Genomic DNA, 16,136 nt, shown 5'->3' with positions numbered 1-16,136 from the left:
TTTTTACTTATAGTCATAATTAGGCGTACCAAGAAAATGGCGAGCACCTTTTGTCACATGTAACTAAAGGGCTCGTTGTCATTCACGAATTCCATGATCGCGTATAACGGTACCTAACTTTGATCAGTGACATATTTGTCTTACGCGCTGCTTACCAAGTGGTAAGGCGTGCCGGACCCGAGCACGAATCTGCCCGGAGGATTAGTGTCTAGGTCCGGTGTGCCGGCCAGCCTGTGGATGGTTTTTAAGGCGGTTTTCCATCTACCCCAGCGAATGCGGGCTTGTTCGTCTTATTCGACCTCAGTTACTCTATGTCGTCGATTGCGGCGCAAACACTGTCTCCACGTATGCGTACACCATCATTACTCTACCATGCAAACAGTTGGGATTACACACGTCTGGTATGAGACATTCCTTGGGGAGGGGAGGGGGAGGGCGATTATGGGGGGGCCCACTGGTGGCCGAACTGCACAATAACCCCAGGGTTCGGTGTGGGGCGTTGGTGAGGTGGGTAGACCGCTATGGCCTCTTGTGGGGTTGTGAACCACGGCGGGACGAAGCCTCTCCGTCGTTTCTGGGTCCCCATTTTAAGACACACAATTCACACAATATTTGTCTTAGCCCTCTACGTGTATCAGCATTCCATATTCTGATACGCCTAAACGATTTTGGAGCCTCTTGTAAAAGGCAATAATATTCCAAACTGAAACTGTTGTTCCGTTTTAAAGGCCTTTGCGCTAAAACTGTCAATCGTTTTGAATTGTTTGTTTCCTTTTAAATTGGTACAATATTTTTTTTTTAATTCGAGATTAAATTGTAGACGGGCATGCAAACTTCGATTGTTTAGTTTGAGTCTGAAAGGACGTATTAAGGTTTTCTCGAATTAAATTTGTGGTTATCTGGCTTTAATATTTACTCCATGTGTATTTTAGATCTTTAAATTCAAAATTACTATGCCAAAGTGCACAAACGTGGATTGTCTGATTACAGAATGAAAAGACGTTATAAGATCTTCTAGCGTGCAATTTTTGGATACGTGTTTTTAATGATTACTCTGTGTGTGTCTTAGATCTGACGGAACAGAGCGATGCCCGAGCTAGGCTTACGCTAGTAGCCTTATTTCAACTCCACATTAACTATCAAATGCACTTTTTTCACCTATTCTGTGATTTATGGTTTTGAAACTTGCCATCATTGTCAACATTCATTTTATCACTGCTTATGGAATTCAAAAATGGCATCTCCAAAATCTTACATTTTTCCTTAAATGTTCTGAAGCGTCACTCGAATTGTTCAGGTCATTAAATGTCTTATAGTGGCCATTCTAACTACAGTTTTGCAAGTGGACAATTAATAGTTTTGTGATGGCCGCGGATGCAAATAAAGATTGTAAGAGAACAGCTTCATTTCTGGCTCAACACCATACCACTCCCAGCTCCATCTCCCAATGATTTCAGGTATGTTACTAGGGAAATTTTATCTTAAGTTACTGCTAAAATATGTGATCCCATCCTGAAAAGGACGAATGAGGGATATTGAACATATACAAAGGAAAAGACGAATGGTTACAGAAATGCTGAAAAACCTGAACTGGTGGACGCTTAAAGGTAGACGACGATAGAATCAGTCACTCCGGAAAATTTACTTACAAAGTATCCAGTAAAGAATCTACAAATATACTTCAGCTTCCTGCGTATCACTCAGGTACAGACAGCAAAGATGAGATTAGATCTATAACAGCACACACAAAGGAATTTAAGCATAAAGCTCCATAAGCTATGGGAACGAGAAGTAACCCTAGCATGTGGTAAGTTGGTAAGTACCGTCTGTTGTGGATTTCAAAGTGTTTTCGAGTGTGCAGATCTAGACGTAGAAGCAAAAATAGGCAACAGATTTTGTTGATCAAAACTCATTTCATTAGAACTCTTCAGAGTCTGCCACATTTGCTGAGGTTTCCTCATCTCGGTGAAGGCGCATGACAGTTACTTAATTTCGATGTAGAAACAGCCAAAGGTGGAATATTCACTCTTTAGTCAACTGACGACTATTTTCTTGTTACCTGAACCCAATTTCAAATCACCCAGTCGGACAAAACAGTATTTTCCAAAATAGCATATAAACAATGTCAAGATTATACACAATCTGGTCAAAAGTATCCGGACACCTCGCTGAAAATGACTTACAAGTTCATGATGCCCTTCAACGGAAATACTGGAATTCAATATGGTGAAGGCCCATCCTTAGCCTTGATGACAACTTCCACTCTCGCAAGCATATGTTCAGCCAGGTTCTGGAAGGCTTCTTGGGGAATGACAGCCCATTCTTCACGGAGTGCTGCACTGAGGAGAGGTATCGATGTCGGTCGGTGAGGCCTGGCACGAAGTCGGCGTTCAAAAACATCCCAACTGCGTTCTACAGGATTCAGGCTAAAACTCTGTGCAGGTCAGTCCATTACAGGGATGTTATTGTCGTGTAACCACTCCACCACAGCCGGTGCATTATGAACAGGTGCTCGATCATGTTGAAAGATGCAATCGCCATTCCCGAATTTCTCTTCAACAGTGGGAATCAAGAAGGTACTTAAAACATCATTATAGGCCTGTGCTGTGACAGTGATACGCAAAACAACAAGGAGTGCAATCCCCCTCCATGGAAAACACGACCACACAATAACACCACCGCTTCCGAATTTTACTCTTGGCACTACACACGCTGGCAGATGACGTTCACCGGGCATTCACCATACCCAAACCCTGCCATTGGATCGCCACATTGTGAACCATGATTCGTCACTCCACGCAACGTTCTCTCACTGTGCAATCGTCCAATGTTTACGCTCCTTAAACCAAGCGAGGCGTCTTTTGGCATTTACCGGTGTGATGTATGGCTTATGAGTAGCCACTCGACCATGAAACCCAAGTTTTCTCACCTACCGCCTAACCGTCATAGTACTTGCAGTGGATCCTAATGCAGTTTGGAATTCCTGTGTAATGGTCTAGACAGATGTCTGCCTATTGCACATTACGACCCTCTTCAACTGTCGGCGGTCTCTGTCAGTCAACAGAAGAGGTCGGCCTGTACGGTTTGTGCTGCACGTGTCACTTCACGTTTCCACTTCACTATCACATCGGAAACAGTGGATCTAGGGATGTTTAGGAGTGTGGAAATCTCGCCTTAAAGACGTATGACACAAATGACCCAAAATCACCTGACCACGTTCGAAGTCCACGAGTTCCGCGGAGCTCCCCGTTCTGCTCTCTCACAGTGTCTAATGCCTACTGAGGTCGCTGATATGGAGTACCTGGCAGTAGGTGGGAACACAATGCACCTAATATGAATAGCGGCCGGCGTTCCTGGTTAAACTAGCCTTTGTTGCACGTATATGTATAATCTTGACAAGGTTACATGGTTTATATGCTACTTCGGAAAACATTGTTTTGTCTGTCTAGATGATCTGAAAACGAATTCAGGTAAACTGAAACTAGTTATTAATTAACTAAAAGCCGGCCGGGGTGCTCTTCAAATTGTTCAAATGGCTCTGAGCACTATGGGACTCAACATCTTAGGTCATAAGTCCCCTAGAACTTAGAACTACTTAAACCTAACTAACCTAAGGACATCACACACACCCATGCCCGAGGCAGGATTCGAACCTGCGGCCGTAGCAGTCCCGCGGTTCCGGACTGCAGCGCCAGAACCGCTAGACCACCGCGGCCGGCGGCCGGGGTGCCCGAGCGGTTCTAGGCGCTACAGTCTGGAACCGCACGACCGTTACGGACGCAGGTTCGAATCCTGCCTCGGGCATGGATGTGTGTGATGTCCTTAGGTTAGTTAGGTTTAAGTAGTTCTACGTTCTAGGGGACTGATGACCTCAGAAGGTAAGTCCCATAGTGCTCAGAACCATTTGAACCATTTTTGAATTAACTAAAAAGTGAATCTAGTAACTTTGGCTGTTCCTATATCGAACTGGTCAACAGAAGTTGCTGTTCTACAGTGAATCCAGCAAGCTAGAAACCTGTAATGTTATCTGAGTTAACTGAGCGCAAAAAGTCGTACGATTTGAATGCTGGTCTCAGCGACTGGTTACATCATCGACCCTGAGGCTGACTTCACAGAAATAAACAAACGCTGCTCGTCTACACCACGACAATCATAATTTGGTTCCACGAACCTTCAATGAACAATTATAAGACTGTAAAATTTTGCTTCTTCCTTATCGTTACGTTTTAGCTTTCAAGCAACCTACCGAGTTTTTACACGTATATCGTGTCTGCGAAGCCCGCGAACTACGGTCGTTTAGGAACCTGCAGTGTACGTTCCTGCGCACAGACGTTTCATTCAACAGAGGATGATTGTTAGCAAATTCTGTGAAGCTGAATTTGGTTCATATTGAATTCCTTCTTAACCTTTTTTAAAATTACGTCCATTTGTGATGCAGCAGCTGAAATAATTATTGTACAGAGGAATGTGTAAGCAAACAGACTCACCAAATTTAGAGACTACACTTGAGTCCTACGTGGATCCCAATCCGAATCGATCGAAAAGTCTGAGAATTTGCCCAAACAACAAATTTAAACAAAATACGGACGCCAGCCCAATTAGGCAACGAATACATTGCAGAAAAGTAACAACGCAGAAGTACTGTTTAACTTACGGGTATTACGTAAACTGTACGATAAAGCTACTACAAACTATGAATAAATTCAGATTTATCTACGTATTAAGAGATATATGAACAAATTAATATGAAAGACACTCATGAGCTTCTTCTTCTTCAACCGACATAGTTTAGTGTGCGGACAGATACAACAATGCACGGTAGACAATACAGATATCAGATTTGCTCTCACAGCAATGCCTAACTCACTCCGTTCATCAAACTTGTACCTTTTATAAACCTCTGCTTACACTTCATGCCGTTGATCCCCATCACCTAAACATTTCACGCGCTAAACACGTATAGCTCAGTAATGCTGAATACACTAGAACAGCAACGTTGATAATTTTTCCGCCACCGCAGACGAACCACAACGTAGACTGCACACAATAAAACACAGAAATAAATTACATAACATAACGCAAGCAATAGTTATTTTATGTTAACTTTCCACGTTAGGGAAAACTTACTTTCGATTAACAGTAATCGTCAGCGGTTTCACGTAAACCATTACACTGTTTATTTTTATTTGTTTAGCATATCACATTATGGCCTTCAGGTCCTCTCTTATATCGGACCAGGGTTTTCTAGGTACAGGATTTTTAAACCATAGTTATTTAAGATATTAAAATAATTGTAATAGAACAAACAGAAATATAATGGCATTAATACGAGGGAGTGCTGAAAACTAATGCCTATACATCTTTCGCTCTGTTGTCATTATCGGTTGATATCTTACAGGTCATGTACAATACTCGATCGACTTTCCCGCTACGCTGACGCAAGTTCAGCACTTTGCCGCTAGACGACTCCGAAGTGTAACGCGTAACATGGCCGGTGTGTAACATAGTCGGCACGTGAAAAATAGTGCAGTGTAATCGAGTCTCAAGAGTTCTTACACACAAGGAGCGCCCTCTCCTTCAGTATGACGATACGAGACCACGCATGACCGCTGCGACACGTACAACAATTCAACGCCTTGGCTTCTCTGTCATCGATCGTCATCCATGCAGAGACGACATTGCCCCATTCGATTTTTAACTGTTTCCAGAACTTAAAAATCATCTTCACTTTGATAGTGATGAAGCGGTTCAAGCAGAGGTAAGGTTGTGGCTCCGCCAACGAAGTCAAAGATTTTGCAATGACGGTATCAACGAACTGGTCTCGTCGGAAGAAATGTGTTCGCCACCGAATGACTATAATGATAAAACAGATATGTCGACATGAAAAATAAAGCTGTAGCATGTTAATTGAGCCGTGGTAAAAAATTGCTGTTTTGAAGAGCGCGCCGCAGCGCGTTGTGTGAAGCAGCCGCCCTCCGTTTCTGGCGGTGGCGCCGCTGTGGCAGTCGCAGCTTTGGTGTCTCCCTCTGGTGGGAAAGCGGAAAGGTTGCCTGTTCACGTGCATTTAAGGGGCGCTATCAGCTCGGCAAGGGGTCAGTCGGAGTGAGGCTAGGTCATTCTCGCGTCACCAGTTGCTGGTCTGTCTCTCGTTTGCATTTATACAGCAGTTAGTGTCTGTCTGTCGCCGGACTGCTAGTATGTCTGTCGTTTGGATCAAACTTTAAAGCCAGAAAATGAGAGTCTTGCCACTCCGCCAGTAACAGAACTCAGCTAGTGGTCGCCCGGTCGGGGCTGAGTCCTGCATCTGAGTCTGCATGTTAGGCCGCCAGTCTGCTCGAGTTGCTCGGGCAACGGTCATTGGCGGTTGGATCGGTCGGTTGGTCGGTCGCGCACGGAGACACGAGATGACTTTGAAAATTTTATACAAGACTGTGCTTAAACTGACACACAATATTTTTAGCGCAACGCAATCTGACTTTCAAAAATCCCTACAAAAGAATGGCACTGATTAACATTAACCTAAACCTTTCACAAATCACTTACCTCACAAAAATCTTACTCGAACTACTGCAATACAGCGAGCGCCACTACTGCCAGCTAAATAAAAGTTTCAAACTACGGAAGTCACTAACTACTGATAGGAATGGTTAGCAAATGAAAGATTTTGATAGAGAACAAACAATGTATTTACCTTAATATCATAATATACAGGGTGTTTCAAAAATGACCGGTATATTTGAAACGGCAATAAAAACTAAACGAGCAGCGATAGAAATACACCGTTCGTTGCAATATGCTTGGGACAACAGTACATTTTCAGGCAGACAAACTTTCGAAATTACGGTAGTTACGATTTTCAACAACAGATGGCGCTGCGGTCTGGGAAACTCTATAGTACGATATTTTCCACATATCCACCATGCGTAGCAATAATATGGCGTAGTCTCTGAATGAAATTACCCGAAACCTTTGACAACGTGTCTGGCGGAATGGCTTCACATGCAGATGAGATGTACTGCTTCAGCTGTTCAATTGTTTCTGGATTCTGGCGGTACACCTGGTCTTTCAAGTGTCCCCACAGAAAGAAGTCACAGGGGTTCATGTCTGGCGAATAGGGAGGCCAATCCACGCCGCCTCCTGTATGTTTCGGATAGCCCAAAGCAATCACACGATCATCGAAATATTCATTCAGGAAATTAAAGACGTCGGCCGTGCGATGTGGCCGGGCACCATCTTGCATAAACCACGAGGTGTTCGCAGTGTCGTCTAAGGCAGTTTGTACCGCCACAAATTCACGAAGAATGTCCAGATAGCGTGATGCAGTAATCGTTTCGGATCTGAAAAATGGGCCAATGATTCCTTTGGAAGAAATGGCGGCCCATACCAGTACTTTTTGAGGATGCAGGGACGATGGGACTGCAACATGGGGCTTTTCGGTTCCCCATATGCGCCAGTTCTGTTTATTGACGAAGCCGTCCAGGTAAAAACAAGCTTCGTCAGTAAACCAAATGCTGCCCACATGCATATCACCGTCATCAATCCTGTGCACTATATCGTTAGCGAATGTCTCTCGTGCAGCAATGGTAGCGGCGCTGAGGGGTTGCCGCGTTTGAATTTTGTATGGATAGAGGTGTAAACTCTGGCGCATGAGACGATACGTGGACGTTGGCGTCATTTGGACCTCAGCTGCAACACAGCGAACGGAAACCCGAGGCCGCTGTTGGATCACCTGCTGCACTAGCTGCACGTTGCCCTCTGTGGTTGCCGTACACGGTCGCCCTACCTTTCCAGCACGTTCATCCGTCACGTTCCCAGTCCGTTGAAATTTTTCAAACAGATCCTTTATTGTATCGCTTTTCGGTCCTTTGGTTACATTAAACCTCCGTTGAAAACTTCGTCTTGTTGCAACAACACTGTGTTCTAGGCGGTGGAATTCCAACACCAGAAAAATCCTCTGTTCTAAGGAATAAACCATGTTGTCTACAGCACACTTGCACGTTGTGAACAGCACGCGCTTACAGCGGAAAGACGACGTACAGAATGGCGCACCCACAGACTGCGTTGCCTTCTATATCTTTCACATCACTTGCAGCGCCATCTGTTGTTGAAAATTGTAACTACTGTAATTTCGAAAGTTTGTCCGCCTGAAAATGTACTGTTGTCCCAAGCATATTGCAACAAACGGTGTATTTCTATCGCTGCTCGTTTAGTTTTTATTGCCGTTTCAAATATACCGGTCATTTTTTAAACACCCTGTATATAGCAGTTCATGCCATCCAGCATTACAAATTTCAAAACTCCGCCATCTCTCTCCCCACATCCACCACTGCTGGCAGCTCACCTCCAACTGCGCAACGCTACGCGCTGTTAACATCCAGCTGCCCAACACTACAATGGCAGACAACAATGCAAACTAACCACAGACTGCACACAGCACAGCCAGTGATTTTCATACAGAGCGCTACGTAACGTTGCCAATAAGAAAGCATAAACAGCCTATTTACAACTTGTCCGTCCTGAGCGTCGACACATGTGAGGTCCCCACGTGAGTCCAGTGGGCAGCTCCGTATAGAAAGGGGTAGTGGCTTCGCGATTCACACGAGAGCAACAGGAGCGAAACCACGACATCGGGCTGGCCGGGGCGAGCTGCGACGCCGTGAGACGGGAGATCGGTGCGCCTTCCTGCATCCGTTGAAGCGGCTGGCAGCGGACGGTTCGGGAGAGCGCTGAGGGTGCTGCGCCAGGTCTTCGCCAGACATCGCAGTTTATTAGAAGTTAAGTGACTGGAGATATATTGTTTCATTTACTTGTTAAATTCTACTTGTTTTCTTGGTGAGGTCACCATCCGCTTTGTTTTGGGGTCGTCCCACCATTCTTCTCCGTTTGCCCACCCGTGGGAAGGTGGTTATTTTGGATTGGGTGGTCCGTTTTTCCCTTGTGGAATTGGGGAGGTTTAGAGCAATCTGCGGTTTGGGTTGTTTAGTAAACCCCCCCCCACTCCCCCCCTGTCAATTTACCATACTTTAAAAGCTGCCTCTGTCATGTTTGTCGGATTCGGTGTTAACGAATTTATTGCTTAAAGGCCGAATTCTTGAAATATGTTTTTATCTTGCCTATCATCTTGCGAGGTCGTATATGTGTAATGTAGAGCATGTTGTACATTTTATGTAAGTCTGCATTTCATGGGTTTTATTTAAATAGTCATTTTAGGTTATAAGGTTGCCACCCTTCCACCGTAAGAGTCCTTTAAAAAAAATTGCACTTTCGGTGCAAATAATTTGAGTGTTGTAACATTTCCATCGCTCTTGCGGGGTGTATAGTTCACGTGTTTGTGTGAATTGTTAAAATCTTTTTTTAGTTTAAAGTAATCTGGTGTGTTGCAGATTTGCACCAGTGTACTCTTTCAGAGGTTGTTGTGAGCGGTGATGACTACGGCCGTGTTGAAAGGGAGCAGGCAAGCTTCTCAGCACAAAGGCTCATACTGTTAATATTGTTCTTCTGCCTCTAAATAAAATTCTAACTTGGCATTTCGAGGGTGCTTTTCTGCTTATAAATTTAAATCTGTTTTGAAAAAGCTTTTAGGAATAAAATTCACATTTGTTAAAAGTAGTTTAATTTTTCATCAGTAACTTCCTGGCAACTACTTCCACGCTCACCTAGTGTTAATGTTCTTGATGAATCGCTTGTAAATAAAGTAAATTCTGTAAGAAAAGATCTTGAAAGTAAATTTACGGTTCATTAATAAAACTTGTTATATTTAAAAGGCTCTGAGAGTTTTGACATAAAATTTTTGGAGGCATTAATTTTCAGCGCTTCCACACAGAAGTCTTGAATTTTTTTGACAGTGTGAATAATAGTACCAATTGAAAACTAACCATTTCAATGCTAGCGTTAGTACTGTTACGTCGTTGTATGCTGAGGGATACAGAATGTTTAAAATTCACCATCTGAATCTTCTATGGATCCCAATGGTCCATTGTGGGCTGTAATAATCGTATGGCAGCGGAACTTGGGAGGTACATTAATGCATTAATGCGGATCCTAATAACGCTGTAAGAAACTGGCTACTGTTTTGGACACTAGGTGCAAATCTCCCGATGTACAAAGTTTGTAAGATGGTATGACACCCACTCTGTTATTTGACAAGCCATAACGTGAGTGACCACTATGACTGTCGAGAGGAAAGACCACGCTCTGTTGGTGAAATATTTTTATGTGAGCGGCAGCAATTACTGTGCGGCGTTTAGAGAGTACCGCCGACTGGAAGGTCTGAGGAGATCCCGATGTCATTATATGGTTTAAAGAAGATGATACTGAAATCCTAAGACAAGGGTGAGACTGGAGTGGCACCTCGAAGAGTAAGGCGTCCTATCACGATGGAAATTAAATGACGAGGTTTCTGTTGCTGTAACTGACCATGCTGCACGTGTCCAAGGAAGTGCTAGTGCTCGTGCAGCGTCACGAGAATTGTTCGTCCCACGGTCAACAGTATGGAAAATTTTGTGGTCTGTATTACACTGGTACCCATAGAAGACTCAGATGGTGCAGAAACTGAAGCCTCATGATCCGCAGCAACAATGTTTTGAGTTTGCTCTTCGGTTTCTGGCATGGATCAAAGTTAATGACATGTGGCAGGGCAAATTCTATGGAGTTGTTTTGAGTTTGCTCTTCGGTTTCTGGCATGGATCAAAGTTAATGACGTGTGGCCGGGCAAATTATATGGAGTGACGAAGCACATTCTACAGCACAGAGTACAGTGAACACATAGAACTACCGAATTTGGGTTACTGTTAAATTGAGAGTTGTGCACGAAGAGCCATTGCACTCGCTGTGTGGAGTGGGTATGCAAGCACCTTTGTTCTCTGTCCGTTCTTCTCTGACGAGAATGCACCCAGAGGGCCTGTTAGGTGCACCGTGGCTGCTGCTTCTTATCGAAGATCTCTTTGTACAGTGGGTGATTTCTGCTTTGGAACAGCGCAACTCGGGCCGGCCGCGGTGGTCTAGCGGTTCTGGCGCTGCAGTCCGGAACCGCGGGACTGCTACGGTCGCAGGTTCGAATCCTGCCTCGGGCATGGGTGTGTGTGATGTCCTTAGGTTAGTTAGGTTTAAGTAGTTCTAAGTTCTAGGGGACTTATGACCTAAGATGTTGAGTCCCATAGTGCTCAGAGCCATTTGAACCATTTGAACAGCGCAACTTTGAAGAAACCGCTGTTTTCGTGGAATGTGGGGCAACACCTCATGTCGCTCGGCGAGTGAAAGATCTGTTTAATGCAGCTTTCCACGAATGTGCTATCTCCAGAGGTTTTACAGAAGCGTGGCCCGCAACAGCAGCTGATCTCAGTGTGACTTTTGGCTCTGGGAATACCTAGGGTTCGTTTGGTCTTGGTTCTGAAAGTCAGTATTCACGAACACGTTCAGATTCCACCGGAACTGGTGCGTGTCTGGCGCTCATACTGAACAGATTGTGTAAGCGACGGTTAATAATATAACCAACATCATGCCTTTCTCATTTGTTTGACCTTATCTGCTCACGCACGTTCCTAATGCATTGCACATGGAAACTTTTGTAAACCCTCGTCGACAGATTTGTAAAGGCCTCGTCGCTACTGCTGTGGAGGCCGAGTTGCCACTGCAGTTACGGTAGGCCGAGTTCGTGAATTCATGAAACGGATTCTGGTGCAGAACACCGCTAACACAGTTTCTCCCTGCACTGTTACACAGTACTGCCCAAGGGTCAGATAACAGGATAGAGAACGAAGGTTCTACAACACTGTAAGAAATCAGTAATAAAGTCACACAAATGAGTTAAAAGGTTTACTTACCTTTGTGACTTGTTGGCTACTGGAGTCTGCAACACTGCATGTAATATAACATAAAAAAGGCTCTCAAGGGCTAAGTGCGAATAATCGTAAGTAAACTTCACAGTACGTAGCAAATGCAATTTACAACAACTGTCTGTTCACACCTATGAGTTCACCCAACAACGTTCCCTGTCTAAGTCAGCCCTGGGCGATGACATATAACCAAGTGTGCAAGAGCTGCTCTTCTGAGTACGCTTCTGACCGTTGTCTTCCGGTCATTGGCGGATTTGTATTAGGTCGGCAACTGGCAGAGACGTCGATATCTTCATCCTCAGCGCCGCTCGTTGCGCTGGTGGATCTCGCGCGAGTGGCGAGTCTCTACGGCAGTGGCACCAGCTCGCATCTTTGCACCTGCGGTGCTTTTGCCCTGGCTATGTCTTGTTCGGACGACACAGTTGAAACATTTTTACGAGTATCTTCCTTCTTGCGTTCACAGCGCCACATTTGCACCTGGTGGCCAAAACTGCAACTTTTTTTTCCAGTGTCAATCGGTACACATTAACTTATTAGAGTATCTACGAAGTTTCTCTGTCGTATGATAATTTAATAATTACGGCCCACACTGGACCTTCGTGAGCAACTGCAGTTTGATTATAACCACCCAGTACGAAATGAAATCCAGTCTACTGTGTTTTTCTCTGCTCTGATATTCCCGTGTCATATATATATATATATATACGAGGTGCGACAATAAAGAAATAAGACTGATGGGAAAAAAAATGTTGCTTACCAGTTTAGTCAAGTTTAGTGTTGTCTCCTTCAAAGTAGTTCCCTTCTGATTGCACACACTTTTTCCAGCGCTTCTGCCACTGATGGTAACATTTACAGAATTCATCTTCTATAATATCCTCCAAGACCCTCGTCACTGCTTTTTGGACATCTTGTGTTGTTTGAAAATGGTGTCCTTTGACCGCCGTTTTGACTCTTGGAAAGATAAAAAAGTCGCATGGAGCGATATCTGGCGAATAAGGTGGCTGTGGTAGTACTGAAATTTGTTTTGAGATTAAAAATTGCTGTACTGACAGCAGTATGGGATGGCGCATTATCGTGATGCAGAATCCAATTATCAGCAATGTTGGCACGGACACGAAGAACTCTTTTACGAAGTCTTTCTAAAATTTCTCTGTAGTAATATTGGTTAATTGTTTGTCCAGGAGGCACCCACTCTTCATGAACAATTCCCTTGGAATCAAGGAAGCACACAAGCATGCATTTCACTTTTGACTTTGACATGCGAGCTTTTTTTGGTCTGGGTGATCCCTTTGAGAACCATTGCGAACTTTGGTGTTTTGTCTCTGGATCGTACTGAAAAAACCAACTTTCATCACCAGTGATAACTCTGCTCAACAGTTCTGGATTGATTTCCGTTTGCTCTAACAGATCGGCTGCCACATTTTTCCGAGTTTCTCGCTGTTGTGATGTGAGATTTTTGGAGACCGTTTTTGCACAAATCTTTCTCATAGCGAGATCTTCAGTTATTATTAGACGAGCCGTTTCTCAATTGATGTTCAGTTCTTCTGCAATCATTTTCACGGATGATCTTCAATCAGATCGTATGAGTTCACGCACCCTGGCCAAGTTGACATCCATCCGTGAGGTTGATGGTCGTCCACTGCGGTCTTCATCTTCAACATTCGTTCTGCCTTCACTAAACATTTTATGCCAACAGAAAACTTGAGCTCTTGACATAACCTCCTCTCCAAAAACCATCTGAAACTTACCGTAAATTGTCGTCGCGTTTTCACCCAATTTGACGCAAAAAGAAATGGCGTGCCGTTGCGCAATATAATGCGGTTTCATTTCCGTGACGACAGACACAAACACATGTGTAAGTTATTACAGCACAATTCACGACTGAGCAGTTGCATCGATGTGCTGCTTGGACAAGAAGCAGCTTATAGAACAAGGTCAAAGATATTGTGCCTACACAAGCCTGCAGGGTTGCCACATCTCATTACTTTATTGTTGCACCTCGTATATTGGCTAATTCTCCCCAGAAATGGAAGACGTTAAGCAAATAACTCGATAAGTTTTTCTTTGAGTTCTTCTTGTTCTTCCAGTAGGCTTTCATTCTTTCCGAAAAGGCTTGTTAACGCTCATCCGACCACTTTGGTCTGTACTGTTTTGCTCTGATATAAGTTCCCATTTGTCTACTTTGTGTCTGAAGGTGTCTCTTCCTAGAATGTAGGCTGGTCTTATGTTCGCATTATTTAGGTCCTTTCGAATTTCATCTAGCGAAGGTGTGGAATTCTTACGTGAGGTTACATAATCTATTGTTCCCTTCCTCCATCGATTTTTTGGTAGTCGGCTCAGATGACCAAAGAATGTCATTCGCCTTTTCCTAATATCAGCTTCGATATTTGAAAACTTTCCTGTTGCTTTAATTGATTGTAGCATATAACCGTCTTGGGTATGTCTTCCTCCTAGAATTTTCCTAATGATTTTCCTCTTTCCTTTTCTGATGTCTTCAAGTTGTTGTTTTCTGTTAAAGGTTGGTGTTTCATTTGCGTAGAGCATTGCTAGTTTTATGACAGTATTGTAGTGTTTAACACCAAATCTCTAATACTCTACTGATTTATTTTGCTTTTGTTTTATTTAATGTTACATCGTTGAGCTTCTGTAAATGTGTTTGTTTGAATCGATAACACAAAAATGTTTAGTCCTTTCTTTGTAAGAACTTTGATTTCATGATTTGATTCTATACAATGTAGTATATCTGTCATTTAAATTCTTTGTCCCATTTGGAGGGAACGAAACTTACTACATATAATTGTAAATGTTAATTGTAATGTTATAAAGACCATTCAGTCTGAACGAGCCCTGAAAGTAATAGTGTGTTCGGTATCTGTTATATTTTTGCAAATAGTTTGTGCTGCTCTAGCTGTTAGCTTCAATCTTACTGTAAACATATGTATGTGTCAGAGTTCGTTGCACTCGCGTGTGGCCAAGTATAGGTTGTGTTTGTCCGTTAAAGTTACTCATATCTACTTTCTTAAATGAGAACGTTAATCTTTCTCTTGCCTAATTAGGCTGGCGACCGTTTTCCTTAGTCTTTAAACAGTATAGCTAGGCAACAATCTTGTTTGTTACTGTTCGAATATTTACGTAATTCTGACTTTCATTTCCGATAAGCCATTTCCGTTATGTACAACACGGTCAACCTAGCAAAATTCCTCTTAGATGGTAACACTGTTCTGTTGCTTTATACCATAATTGCTTTAATAAGATTTTATTTCACAACCTGCCTCCAGCTTCGAGGTTATGGTATTGCTGTAGCAGAAAGGAGTGTTATAGTGTCTAATTTTTACCCCTCTTGACACTGATTTTTTGTTCTAGAGGTTTTGCGTTAACCCTAAACCTTTTTTTAATTTTTTGGAGGCGATGTTGCTGTGAGATTTTTTCAATACCTGTCGGTTCGAAGAATTCTCCATATATAAGTTAGGAAAGAAAACGGTCTCTGACTGGTATTAAATGCCATTTTAGTATAGTATTTTCGAGGCCTCATAATGAAGAGCATTTAATTGCAGTAGAGGCAATTTCTAGGATCAGAAGAGGGAAGGAAGGTTAGCGTTCAATGTCATGACGACATCAATTGAGACGGAGCACAAGCTCTGTCTAGACGAAACGAGACACAGTAAACTGACAATGGCCAAAAAACTGATAACCCATACCTAAGTGGCCGAAATACACTAATGGCAATTAAAATTGCTACACCACAAAGATGACGTGCTACAGACGCGAAATTTAACCGACAGGAAGAAGATGCTGTGATATGCAAATGATTAGCTTTTCAGAGCATTCACATAAGGTTGGCGCCGGTGGCGATACCTACAACGTGCTTACATGAGGAAAGTTTCCAACCGATTTCTCATACACAAACAGCAGTTGATCCGCGTTGCCTAGTGAAACGTTGTAGTGATGCCTCGCGTAAGGAGGAGAAATGCGTACCATCGCGTTTCCAACTTTGAGAAATGTCGGATTGTAGCCTATCGTGATTGCGGTTTATCGTATCGCGAGATTGCTGCTCGCGTTGGTCGAGATCCAATGACTGTTAGCAGAATATGGAATCGGTGGGTTCAGGAGGGTAATACGGAACGCCGTGCTGGATCCCAACGGCCTCGTATCTCTAGCAGTCGAGATGACAGGCATCTTATCCGCATGGCTGTAACGGATCGTGCAGCCACGTCTCGATCCCTGAGTCAACAGATGGGGACATTTGCAAGACAACAACCATCTGCACGAACTGTTCGACGACGTTTACAGCAGCATGGACTA

The sequence above is a fragment of the Schistocerca cancellata genome, chromosome 9, assembly GCF_023864275.1.
Source record: "Schistocerca cancellata isolate TAMUIC-IGC-003103 chromosome 9, iqSchCanc2.1, whole genome shotgun sequence".
Lineage (NCBI taxonomy): Eukaryota > Metazoa > Arthropoda > Insecta > Orthoptera > Acrididae > Schistocerca > Schistocerca cancellata.
This window is presented reverse-complemented; position numbering follows the sequence as displayed.